This window comes from Cyprinodon tularosa, unplaced genomic scaffold (genome assembly GCF_016077235.1).
Source record: "Cyprinodon tularosa strain WSP-4 unplaced genomic scaffold, ASM1607723v1 ctg441, whole genome shotgun sequence".
Classification (NCBI taxonomy): domain Eukaryota; kingdom Metazoa; phylum Chordata; class Actinopteri; order Cyprinodontiformes; family Cyprinodontidae; genus Cyprinodon; species Cyprinodon tularosa.
Genome location: NW_024039165.1, coordinates 844,312 through 857,882, shown reverse-complemented (window position 1 = coordinate 857,882; position 13,571 = coordinate 844,312). Strand labels below are relative to the sequence as shown.

The window sequence follows — 13,571 nt, the reverse complement described above, 5'->3', positions numbered from 1 at the left end:
TCTGTCCTGCTCTTTGATGCGCCTGCCGTTATTTTCAGAGGAGTAGCTTATTGCTGAGCAACGGAGGAAGAGAAGGCCAGCGCTCCCAGGGCTGGGCTCCACACACACCTTCAGAAGCGACTCACAGCTTACAGAAAAGGGTAAGTGGAGCTTAGACTCGACTTTTACACAGAAAACAATAAAATTAATAGGCTTTAAAACGGCTTTCACCGTAAAGACTGTCTCACTCACGTGCAGTTTCAGACAGAGAGAGAAGGGAAAAGAGTCGATTTCAGCTTTTCCTTTGCACATCTCCCGATTTCAGGGGATTTTTCAATGTCAACTGAAAAAAACTGATTAAGTTACTCACTTTAAAGCTTTAAATAAATGGGTGACCGAATTTAATTAGCAAGCTGGAGGAATATCCTGCTAAACATGCTGCTGGATGGCTCCCTGCTCCACCTTTGTTAGGCGACCCAGTCTCCCTCACTCTGTTCTCTCTACTGAAAAAAACAAAAAAAAACAAAAAAACAACAACCGAATACCTAATTTTTTTCTTCAGTTTTTATTTGGAGTTTATATCATAAACTCCCAACCTACTGTTTTCCTGTGAGTTGCATCCTTCAGCAGGCGCTCGGATGGCAGTGGAGGCAAGATGCACATCAATGAAGGTCGTTCCCATTAGGGCGCTTTGTTTATCTTTTGGGAACCAGGCAGCCCTGTTTTACTCTGCAAGCTGTGTGAGGAGACAAATCTTTCCAGTTGATCATTTAATTTGTAGTGAAAATTGGAAAACGTGTTCCAATGTCGGACCCCTGTCCTCCTCTAACGGTGAGGCTTTGTTTTCATGGGGCAGATGTAGATGGCCTACATCCCCTCTCTTTGTGCTCAGTTTGGATTTTTGTAGCCATCAACACATCCCCCTAAAAAACTTTGGGAAATAAAGAATATATGAATTAAAAAAAACACCTGCAGTTTTTTTTTGGTTCTTGTTTTTTTACTCTATGCTATCCTAATGAAACAATTGAAAAACACTGAGAGTCAGGGAATTAAAGGAGAACTGAAACAAATGTCTATAACATGATCTAAGAGCTACTGCTGCTTATTTTTAAAAATGTTTTCAATTTATTATTATTTTTGTTTTTTAATGGTGTCCTGTCTGGCAGTAAGAATAATTGTTTTGATGCTAAAAAGAGAGCCCAACAGATTTAGCTGGTATTGCTGCTTAAATAACATGTTATCACTTGGGCTGCACATATTCAGCAAACATGCAAGATGCAATACTATTGGTGAATATCACTGTTTGCTGATTTGATATTGGAAATCGGTTCAATATAAGCCGAGACATAAATATCTGATAATATTGATCTGCATCCCAAATCTAAGATTTAAGCAGCTCTTGTATTCTGCACAACTCACGTGGTCACAACAGCTGCTGGGTGCAAAATTTGCAATGCACAGGATTATTATCTAATTTATTCATTTAAATTTTGATAATTGTGGTATATTCTTATGTTTTATTTTAAAGCATATGTTTTAGTTGATAATAAATTGGTCTGTTGCTCTCATACCTTGCATTGCTCTTTGTTTAAGTAATGTCACTTTATTAAGCTTTTCTTTTAATTCCATACCACAAAAAAGGTATTAAAAGTAAGATCTGTGCTCTTTTCACATTGGGTCAATATCGATATTGGCCAATCCTCAAAAACTCCAATAACGGTATGGTATTGGAAATTAAAATGTTGTATCAGAACACCCCTAGTGAGCGATAGTGAAATCTATCCACTTTATATCCAACTTCTGTTTGCTGTGCCCTCCTATGGTAATGGCGGCGTCAGATGGAGGAGTCCGCCCTGCAACCAGTTTGACCCCATGCTTCGGCTTCCTCTGTCCTTGGTCAAAGGCACTTCACCTTCATTGCCCACTGATAGGGGTCATAGGGCGTGGCGGCGGCTGTGTACGGCAGCCTCGCTTCTATCAGTGAGCCCCAGGGCAGCAGTGGCTGCAATGTAGCTTGCCACCATCAGCGTGTGAATGTGTGCATGAATGAATGAATCCACTGTAAAGCGCTTTAGAGTCCCCTGACTTGAAAAGGCATTTACCATTTACCACCTGAAGGAGCTAAAAATAATGAAAAAAGCTAACACGAATATACAGCATAAATGCATTAATCCAGCATGAAAACATTTAGCAGATGTAGCCGAGGTTCATCACTACACTAATCACTTAGCCTACATAACATAAGATTAATCCCCTTTCCCCCCTCCCTCCTATAGTTAATTTGAGGTTCATAATACAGACTGACATTATTTGTAATGTAGGACTGGTTAGCCTTTAAGCTAGCGCCATCTGTGATTTAAAAGTGACATATTACAATTCTCTACTAGATTATTTGTGTTGTTTGAAATAAAATCCTTTTTTTAATCACTCACTAAAATGCTCTAAATGGTTTAGTTTTCACTTGTTGAGAAATTTAAACTCTTCATCAGTTTTGAGCTCCCTTATAGAGCCAACTTTTTAAAGGCATCTCCACTGTAAGGTGTATGTAAACATCTCTGGGCAAGTTTAGTACAAGGACTTTAACATCATCAAAAATATTTCTGTAGAACTTCAAGACTTAATGAAATATGTTCAGGTAGTCAAAACTAACTATTCCTTAAAACATTTGAACAATTGATAGCTAAAGACCAAAGCTTTAAGGACTAATTCATACATTTCCTATCTAATGACAGAAAATAAGCCATCTTTACGCATTCATTAGACCCTGCTAGTCTGCACTGTGAGATCTACGAATGTACAGTTACAGTAATACTCCTGTTTAAACCATTACACATATTCTTTTCAGTCTTTTTGTTCTTCTTCTCTAAGTAGATGGTGTGTAAACCAGCACACTAAGAAGCTACTTTAAAAACAGTTCAACTGAGCTCAAAAAAGACATACAGTTTTAAACAAATGTAATTTCTTTTGTTGTATTTCACATATATTTTGAATTAGAATAATAGCGCTATTTAGAAGGTGTTGCAAATATACTCTAAGATGTATTATTGAGTCTCAGTTAGGACATATGAAGCATAGGAATGGGAGGACAGAAAATGTCTTTCTCTTCTTCTTTTTTTTTTTTTTAACCACAGCTTTTTGCCTGGTAGAGGATACCATGCAGGCTGCTTTTTTTCTTTCCATTCTCTCTTCTGCCCTGCCTTCTTTGCCCTCCCGAGAACCCCTGGAGTAAATATGGCTACTAGCCGGCTGCTTTGCTCTAAAAGGCCTTTGCATTTAATAGAAGCAAACTGTGTCACTGTCACAGGACTGTTGATGGAGTCTGAAAGAGGAAGCAGCAACTTTGTCCCAGCTAGGCCTTAGCTTACTTCTGTGCATACCCATTACATGGTTACACTGAATCCCAGCTCATATACAGAACTAATAAATTCATTTTCTGCCCATAAAGCTTTACATGTTTTGCTTGTCTCATCCTAAAACTAGAAGCCATGTGATGAGGATATTGATGTGCCGATTATTAACGTTGATCTCATTTGTTGACAGCATCTTCTCACTGGGTTTCTGCTATTTCCAGTGTCCCACATTGTTTAGATTTGGTGACCAAAGAGCTATATTTTCATGCATAGCGCCTCATTCACTGCCTTGGAGTGCAGTCTGGACGTCTCTGGGGAGTGTAGTCCGGCCTGCCCATAGCTATTGTGTAAAGTAGGAAGTTTAGGAAGTGAATTCATTTTACTTCAGTGGCGAGGGAAGCATTACTTGTGACTGAAAACAACTTCGCTTGGAACTTGATATCTTGACTCTATTTCATTTGTTGGAAAATTTTTTTAAACATGATGCGGGAGAGAGTCCTTAGCTAAAAATATCAGCAAATTTCATTTCTGTAATCTGCCAGAGTGGAAACATTAACAATATTATGGGAGTCAGGTAGCTTTGTGATGCTGCAGACACACACAGAGAGAAAAGCAGGCTCAATTGGGAAGAACATCGCAAAACAACAAGAGAAGTTTAAAGCTCTTTATTTCCACAATCACCAGCCTCTCCCTTGTTATGGAACATCAGGGCTGTGTCACAGTTTTCTTTTCCAAGATTAAATTTTATAAAAAAAAAGAAAAGTGGAACATCTGTTTTGGGGTGTAACAGTCTGCACTCCCTTCTGAGTTTCCTTCATTACATGCTGAGCTTTCCACTGCTGATATCGATCTTAATTTCTGCCACTTCAATTCCCATCTTGCTCTTTTCCAACCCGATTTTCCTTATGCTAACCCCTCTGTTTTTTTGTTGTTTTTTTTATTATTATATTCTCTTTCCTTCTAAGTGGCAGTGTGAGTTTCAGTATAAGTGTTTTCACTATTTTTAGCTGGTACCAAGGCTATGGCTCTGAGTGGTAAAAATGTTGGAGCCGTAATCAACTTTTGGCTGAGGCGGTCAAAGACTGATGTTTCTGTTAAAGCGCCACGGGTCAGTCATTATCTACCCAGCAGGAGAGCTGGAGAGCTTCAAGAGCCCTCTGCACAGCAAATATATATCTAATGTAGCGCCACAATCCTACTCATAATCCATAGAAATACAGTTATTTACAATTATTTATACAAATCACATAATTATTTATGACTAATATGAAAACAGCTATTACATTGAATTTCGGGTAGCGTTCCAGTTGTGCATTCAGAATGTACATTCCTCTTAACAGTTTTTATAGAGAAGCTCCACATAGAGTGTTTAAAATGGGCTTGTTATTTCTACTAATGAAAGATTTCTACGTTTATTACCAGATCTTTAAATAATTTAAATAAGGAAGGCTTAGAAAAAAGGAAGAAAAACATTTTACACATGCAAAAAGTAGCCGTGTTGCAGGATGACCTGCAAAAGAATAGAAAATTTGAGAGTTTGAGAGCAGTTGTAAAAGAAAGATGAAGTTCAGTTGGAGTAATAATGATAATAGTTGTAAAACATATCAATAATATTTATAAAGATGCTCTTTATAGAAAACTTTACATAAGTTACAAAAAATATCAAATATGAAAAGAAATACAAAGATGAAGATAACATCCTAATTTAAAAAGATTAAATATCAATCATAAAACCTGGAAAAGCTAACTTTTTCTGCTCCTCACTATAGTGGGGAAGGAGCCATAATCAGATTTATCGTGAGATTACGCTCTATACAGCTGGATTTACCGCTACGAATTCCTCAAAACACCTGCTATTGCAGAATATTGCAAGATAAGGTAGTTCCATATTGATTTAATAAAACATAACTCTGCGTTGTACTGAGCTAGAGGAGAAATGTTGAAGAAGAAAAGTTAGAGATTTCCACTTCAGACGGAGGTAGCGGATGGTGTTAGCTCTCCGGTGTAATATTTCTGTCAAAACTCGGAACAGAGGACCCAGCATTCAGAAAGACAGACAGAAGGATATTTCAAAGGGTTTTTTATTTAAAAATGACAGAGAACAGCTAGGGCATTTGAGGCAGGGCCCTCTGCAAGAGGAAAACACAGGTTAGTGACCACGTTAATCTGGCGAAGGATGATGGCAAATGTGTGAGTCACTAACCTGGTCTTATAGTTCAGTCCGTGCCCAGAGGAAGAGATGGATTCCAGCCGGACAGTTGCCAACATGACAAGGCGAATGTGCCCAAATTGTCCCACATACTGAAGCCCCGAAGAATGAAGAACTGACAGGAGATCAGATCCAAACAGACGAAGGAAGGCAGGACTATCCAGAGGGGGAAGTTAAAGCTGGTGTCAAAGAGGTTCAGGAGTCTGGCCAGAAAATCAGAGATCCGAAGAGGTACTAAAGGGAAATCCAGGTCGATGTCAGGAAGCAGTACTGGGGTCGGTTAACTGGCAGAATCCAGCAGGAGTCCGACGACAGGTCAGGCAAACGGATCATAACTGAAACAGGTAGGCTCAGAGATCCAGAGGCAGAAAGGGGTCAGGATCAGAACATAATCAGGTATGCTAAAAAAACTCTCACCAAGGGCTCGAATAATCTGGCCCTGATGACTGGAAGTGGGCAGGTTAAATAGAGACTGGAGCAGATGACACAGCTAAGTGGTGATGAGAAACTTGGCTGAGCTAGGCAGGTGATTGGAATGACTAATCAAGCCGGTCATAAGCACCAAGATCATGACAATTTCAGTTGGTTCATGGTTTCTGCAGTCCTCTGCATTCATCTAATCCCTTATTCCTTTATTCCTGACAGTCTCACATGCTTACAGACCTTTCTCCATTGTCTGTCCTTGTACCAATGCCTCCTCCTTTGTGGCCATAATGACTGCATATAGAAGCATCTAATGGCTGTTATGGAGACTAATAGACCCCGCTATGTTACATTTTTTTCCTGCAAAGGTACATTTTTCTTTCAGAGGTTTTAAAGATTAAACTAGGGTTGCTAATAACTATGTACAGTGTTGTTTAATAGTTGAAGAAAGTGCCATTCTATATCAAATCCTCTTTTTATCCTTTAAGGTAAGAAAATGTATGTTTTTTTTTTTTGAGAAAGGTTAACAAACCTCCTTCAGTGCGTGAATAACATGCAGTGAAAGAAACTGCTGCAGGACATTCGCCTCATTATACTCATGGATTATTAATGATATAATTCCTCTGATCTCTTTATCATCACAATCACTTTTTATAGGTCTGGTTGTTTTTATTAGACCTTCAGTAGAAAAATCTTTCTGTTTTTATTTTTATTTAGCTTAAATGTGTGTTATATTTTGGATAATCCCATCCTCTGGATCCTTTAACTGTGAACCTCTAGCTCTGCAGGACAGGCTGAGCACATGGTTGCAGAGCATGTGGTGGGTTTATGTCTTAAGGCCATAGGGAGGGGCAGAATGGGGTTGCTGGGTTGTGTTTGGTAAAAACAATGGAGCAAGAGGCATTGATGCTGGCTAAATGGAGGTGTTAGCTTGTTTGTTTACTCTTGCCAATTGTTCATGTGATGCACCCTCCCTTTCTGCGCCATATGTTCTGTTGTGCCGCATTGGACCTCTTTTTTTTTTCTTACTAACATGCTGAATTTATTGGCCACGTTATCACAAAGCTATAGATTCCCCCGTGTAGCAAGTATATAGAGGCACATGGTGTTAACCTGACAGCATAATGATTTATTAGCTCTCCCCGTTAGTTTATTCCAGTCGTTGGGGATACATGTTGAAGAATAGTTTTGGTGTCGCTGCAGAAATACAGCTGATATCTGAATTAAATATTGTGTAGAATAGATGATTATCTTCACTCAGTACCCTTAGTGTGATTTGTCAGTGTTATGTTTTATTGGTGACATCCAGCCTCTGTTTAAATCCAGATTTAGAAAATCATAGTGCTTGCAACATGAGCTACTTCAGGAAGTGAGCGGCTTATTTGTTTATCATTCGACCCCCTCTTGTGATTTGTTGTTACACTATCATTACATGAGACTTATTAAGGAGGAGTAGCATTTTTTTTTTTTTTTTTTTTTATGTTTTATGTGTAAACTCCAAAAGTGGTCTAATCTTGGTTTATCTTTCTTTAGCTTACTATATTGTAGCTGTACATGAAAACTGGATGGGGTCTTTTTTCCAGAAAACACACCGCCTGTCTACACGGAGTGTCTATGATGATAAATATCAGTTAATGCCGTCCTCCTCATGAACTGAGATTTTGATGATTTGAGGGAAGATACAACATATATTGAACTTTTTAATGGCTTTGATCAGTCAAATCCTGAAAAATATGGTTATTGTACTTTTACTAACTTCATCAGAACTAAGAACTATGTCACATATACACCTTACATGTGTAAATTATTTTGTTTTGGTAACAATGCATCATGGTAATGCAGTCGACTGCTGGATGTCGGTTTCATTGTCTCCACTTCCAAACTCGAGAAGTAGTGTCTGATAAAACCCAACAGTGAGCATTAAAATCCTGGAGAATGTTTCCAATAACTGGAAAATCTCAGCCTAATATTAATAAATAATCTGAATCATGATCCTTAGAAGAAAAAGAAATGTTATTGGTTAAAAATCAGATCCGTCTAGAAGCTTTATATACAACAGGCTTGTTGATTGGATAGGGGGTCTCATCCAGGTGAAGCGGCTGCAAGATCCACTGAAAATGCCCCACAAATCGTCTCCATCATAATACTGCTATCCACATAATTGACTAATGACTGCTGTATTTGAGCGTGCATGCCAATTAAGTTCAGTACTTTTGATAATTGCGATTATTTTTAACGAATATTGGGATCGTGATTTCATTTGGATTTCCCTTTGCATTAGCCACAATCTTTTAGATATTTTATTGTAGGGTAGTAGTTTTTATTATGATCTTGAAAGCTTGCTTTGTCAGAGGCCATTGCTGTATCCCTAACCTTTGTGCGAAAAATTGCTTCCTTCTAATTTAGTGTCCTTCTTTTGTTAAATGTACTGCGACCAAAATTGAGCACTCTGATTTAATAAATTGTGTTTTGGTAAATCAGGATTAAATTGCAAATGAAAGGCCTGGTTGAAACCTTATCAGACTTCATGTGGATGTAGCCCTTAAATAAAAACTTGACATCAGTCTTACCCAGTGGATTTCTAGTTAACTAGTTAGTGTCTTTTATCTTTTTTCTAGGATTTTTTTTAGTAAGACTGTAAGGCAGGTACTTTTAATCTATATGTTTACACAATCAAACTATCACGCTAACAAATAGACCAAGATCATATACCACCTTTTTATGCAATTTCCGAAAAGGTTAAGGATTTTACTTACTCTGAAACTGTTGTTTCCAAGTATTTATTTTGGTACATTTGAAAACTTTACGTGCATTTCCTATCTTCTCTGTAATATTGTTTCATCAACCAAGAATGACAAAAAAAAAAGAATAGATGAATAAGATATTTCTTCATCAGACACTGAAGCATCAATAGCAGCAACTATAGCATGTTGAATCAATAGACATGCAGCCTGGTGAGTACCTGGTGCACATCATAGAAAAGCTCTGGCTATTATCTGTTTGTGTCTTTCAAAGAGGAACAATGGTTGCTGTTCACTTTCATGTCTGTAAAACTGTAGGAGAGCCGTGGGGATGGGAGAAGTCTTTGTCTGCCTGTCTGCCCACAGTCCACTGTTAGTTTGTTCTCCTGGATGAATTTTGTATCCCTTAGGGTTTGGAGATTTTCTTGCACCGTCTTTAAGGTCATTCATTCAGGGTCCCTTGCCAATCATTTTTTCATTCTACTCTGAAATTGTTGTCTCCCCTAAACATCTGAGCAGACAACAAAGAGCAAAACAGACAAGGACCAGACTAAAAGCACTTTCTATACCAAACAGATGTGAAAAAACACCCAAAGAGTTTTTTTTTTTTTTTTTGTTTCATTCAACAAAAGCAAAAATCTGAAACAAATGTTATAAACGTCTACTTTAAATTCTTATATACAATGTTTAGCTTAATGCTTTAAAAAAACAGTTTTTACAGCTTGGCCATTTTTGCCCTGCTCTAAAAACTGATCTGCTTTAGAATAAAGGACTCCTTATATCAGATTAAGGGTTTTAGTCACAGTCATTCAGAATAGTTTAATACTCATTCTGTAGGTCACAAGAGTAAACGGCCCCAGTTTTGGTTTATTGCAGACTCTTTAAACATGTGGTTTAAAGAACTAAATATAGTTTAAGAGAACCCAGTACAGAACAGAGCTAACAAACCTGAAATGCAGATAGTAAAGAAAACAGTGAAATAGCCCTTTAACCGGACACTTGATTCAATAATGGATTATTTCACCGCTATTAGTATGTAAAGTTTTTGTACCCAAAGATATCCATAAAGTTGTAAAAACTACTGAAAAGGTTTAAGTGTTGGATTTTAAAATGTAAAATCTGAAACACCCTCAGAGCAAAGCCTTACGGCTGCTGTTCAAGTTTGTCGACTATTCAACATTTATAGAGAGAAACACCACCGGGAAAGCAAGACATGATTTCCTCTTGGCATTTAGATTATTTCCAGTTAAATAGATAATTGGATATAACAGCATGGTCAATTTGAGCATCAGCAGTTTCCATTTAATTCTTGTGTTTTTGTTTTTGAGTTGTAATATAGCAATAGCAAAAATGTTTGCATTAAATCAGGAGCTTGATGTAGTAAAAGAGAGAGTTTTTTACATGTAGACAGCTAACCTCACCCTTACTGGGTTGAACTAAAGCTCCCATCATAAGATCTTATTGGAAATCAGTGTGACGAGAGCATGACTCTTCTCTCTGTGCTGGTCCGTCTCCCTGGTTAACTCCTCCATCCTTTTACCAAGCATCTGTGTGTCAGCTCATCATGGTGTGTGATGTGGCGTGACTCAGGTTTTAAGGCTGTAGCAGCGCTGCAGCAATCGGATGGTTAATAGGAAACAGCAGAGGAGCGCTGTGACCGTTACCCAGCTGTTGCGTCATGCTGGGATACTGACTCCCGCCAGATGCTACGTGGAAAACAGCAGCAGAAACGCACAGCTTACTGGATCGCCGTAAATAGGGACATCACTTCCTGTTTTTTAGCTCGGGTTGTGATTGGCTCACTCAGAATGGAGGGAAGATATTTGAAAAATAGAGAAAAAAAAAGAAGGGTGTTTATATAATTTCCACTAAACAACAGATTAGATGTAAGAGCGATTAGTCAGCACTGATAAAGGATTAATCTTCTCTGCTTTACTTAAAACTTCTCTATGTAATGTGCAACATCTGATTTAGTTTTAGAAGAGCGACCTAACTCCAGTGAATGCCTGTTTTTTTATTTAAATAAATGTTTAGCTGGAGTTTGGAAGAGTTTCTGCTCACAGGGAGTGGATAAAAAGACGAGTGTCCTCAGTGAGAAGTGTTTTACATTCTTCCTGTCTCTCCGCTGCTATCTCCTTAGCACAAAGAATTCAGTCATCTTGGAATAATCCCGCTCTTTCATTCCTCATCAGTGAGCGTTTGAGTGTAGGGAGATAGTACTAGTGCTGCTCTGGGTGCTGGGAAATCCCTGCCAATAATATGAGGTCATTGTTTGTTCTTCATCAGCCCCAATAAGAATGTTTTTAGAAAGGCCAGAGTAATAAGAATGACTTTTAAATACATGCTTCTCTTTATGCAGCTATAGAGCCCTTAGCAGCTTTTGATGAAGATGTGAACTAGACTTTTTTTTTATGTTTTTGCATTGGTCAGACATGATATGCATCAAGATCCTAGTCTAATGTAAGAAACTCTAATGACCTCCTATGCTAGGACTTCAAGTTGGACAATGTTGGACCAGTTTTTGTTGGTGGTTTTGGTGTAAATCAAAATATTAACTTATGGAAAAGAAAGACATCCTTCTGGCAAGCATGGTGAAAGATATGTGATGCTGTGGGCCTGTTTTTCCACTTATTGTTTTAAGACATCAGTGCACCAACATATCTGGTCATGAATATATAATCTGGAGTAACATTTCTTCTCTTATTTGCATTAAAGACTTTAGGTTAAGGCTTTTTAAGTCATATAAACTAATAATAGGCAGAATAGATTTCTGCACAGCTTTGTTTCCTTCACCAGACTAACCTCTGTATTTCTCCATGTGTTCCACATCTTTCACGTGTTGATTGTCAGCAGCTGTTTGTATGCCACCAAAAGCCCACCATGCATCATATTGAAGCTCCTCCACCGCAGTCTTGTTAACTTTGCATTCTCCATGCGAGTGTGGCGCAGTTATTTAGTCAGCAAGCTCTCTGATGTTTCGCCCACAGTTGGGAGGTAAACCACACATAGCTGTGGTGTAGTGCCAGAGCTGATGAGCCTAATGAGTCGTTTCAGGGAAAACCTCTTCCACTTTTGTTATCTGCCTCATATTGTTACAAAACAACTGCAGTTTGTGAGGATTTTTTTTAACTCTTAAGGAAACATGATCAATTGGCTAATTTAGTAGTGAGCTAATCATTAATTGGAGTACACAGTCTCAAAAACATGAGAAAACTGGTAGTTAAGAAGAACCTAAGAAAAATGTATACATTTAGTTATGAAAATAAAAACGAGCATCTTTGCAATTACAGCTGTGAACTCTGTGGCTAAAATAAATCTTGTATATAGCACGTTTGCTATCAGATGGTTAGTCAATAAAAATAAAATGATGCAAAGATTAAACAAGTAGCAAAAGGTATAAAGAAAGAGCAGTGGCTCTCTTCATTTCTGTTGAGTGGCATCAAATTTCCCACAAAATTCCTGGGATGTTTTCATCAGATTTTCATGTGGTGAATACATTTGTTGGATATTCTGTCTGAGCAGTAACTGGGCTAAAATCCATTTTCCATTAAAGACAGTTACTGATGCATTTTTTTTTTTTTTCCCTTGTCATGCAAGGAGTTGAGGTGTGTAGCTGATTATAATTTTACTCTGGGGATTATTGAGTTGGTATACTAAGTACTTAGGAGGTCAAGAGAGCAACAGCTTAGCTCAATAATCTTTAATTCTCCCTCTGATGGGCTTTTTCTTGGCACTTTATACTCATGAAAGAGAGCTTCTGTTATTTTTGTGTCACAAGAGAGGACCATGAAAAGAATTGAAATGTTAATTTAAATGAAAGGTTTAGTCTAAGCCACTTAAAAGTTTAACATTAAGTTTTAATCAAATGCAAGAAGTTTTCTACGACCCTCTTGTATTTTTCTTGCTATTTTCATGACAGTTGGAAAATTCAGTTGTGACAGGTTGCCAGTGCTGCTGTCATTTCTGCCCGATTAGTCAATCAGACGGCAACCGTTAGACTAAGCCGCGCCTCAGGTTAGTTTGTAAACAGTAGATGACACTTCGGCCTGAGTTTGTTCTGTTTACTGGAGTCGTTTCAGGCCTGAACAGTTAGGCACACACCGGGCTGGCTCTGACCTCCTTTCCAGCTCGTCTGATGAGGAGGAGGGAAAATAAACGTGCTGCTAACATTCCTACATCACTTCCTCCTTGGACATCTGGCATTCATCAGAGCGGGCAATAAAAAAGGAAGGCTCTACCTTACTGGTTTGCCTAACGCTCATATGACTGTACAGAGAAAGTGTTTTATTACACCTCCTACTAAACCTTCTTCCAGCAACCAACTAATATAGTTTGGATTGGATTGTTTTCTATATGAAGCAAAAGGTGGCAAACATTTTCAGGCCTCTTGGAACATTCTTTTTAAAATTTCTTTTCTTTCTCCATCTTTTTCAGGATGGCCTAGCTTCGTTGTCCTGCTAGTGGTCAGTGATCAGCTGTGGTCTTTCCCCTGGACCAGAGGTTGGTACTAAAATGGAAATAAAACATATATTCTTCAATTTACATCTAAAAAAAAAATATCTTGCTATATATATATTGCTATAAGAATTAAACCTACTAAAATATCACACAACCATTTTTCCTAGATCACTACAACTGTACTTCTAAACAGCACAGAGTATTAGTGGGAATTAACAATGTCCTGGTCACCAAAGTATACTAAAGTTTATTATGTGAATCTTATAAATCTAATAATAATATAAATTTGATAAGTGTAAAATGAAATATATTTTAGGACATTATAATTATATGTTGTTTATATTGTACATAATTTAATATATTAATCAAATAGTTAGAAAAGCTTATTATATACTAATTATGATGTCTTAA

The 13,571-nt window shown here is 37.8% G+C and overlaps 1 protein-coding gene across 9 annotated transcripts in view; it reads left to right on the top strand.

The window, feature by feature from the left end:
* cep170aa (centrosomal protein 170Aa) overlaps positions 1-13,571 on the top strand; it is a 55,894-nt gene continuing 42,323 nt past the window's right edge. For all 9 annotated transcript variants that reach the window (XM_038300167.1, XM_038300173.1, XM_038300175.1 and 6 more), the window contains exons 1-2: positions 1-140; positions 13,137-13,202. The gene's annotated coding sequence lies outside the window, so the exon portion shown is untranslated. The remainder of the gene's footprint in view (positions 141-13,136; positions 13,203-13,571) is intronic.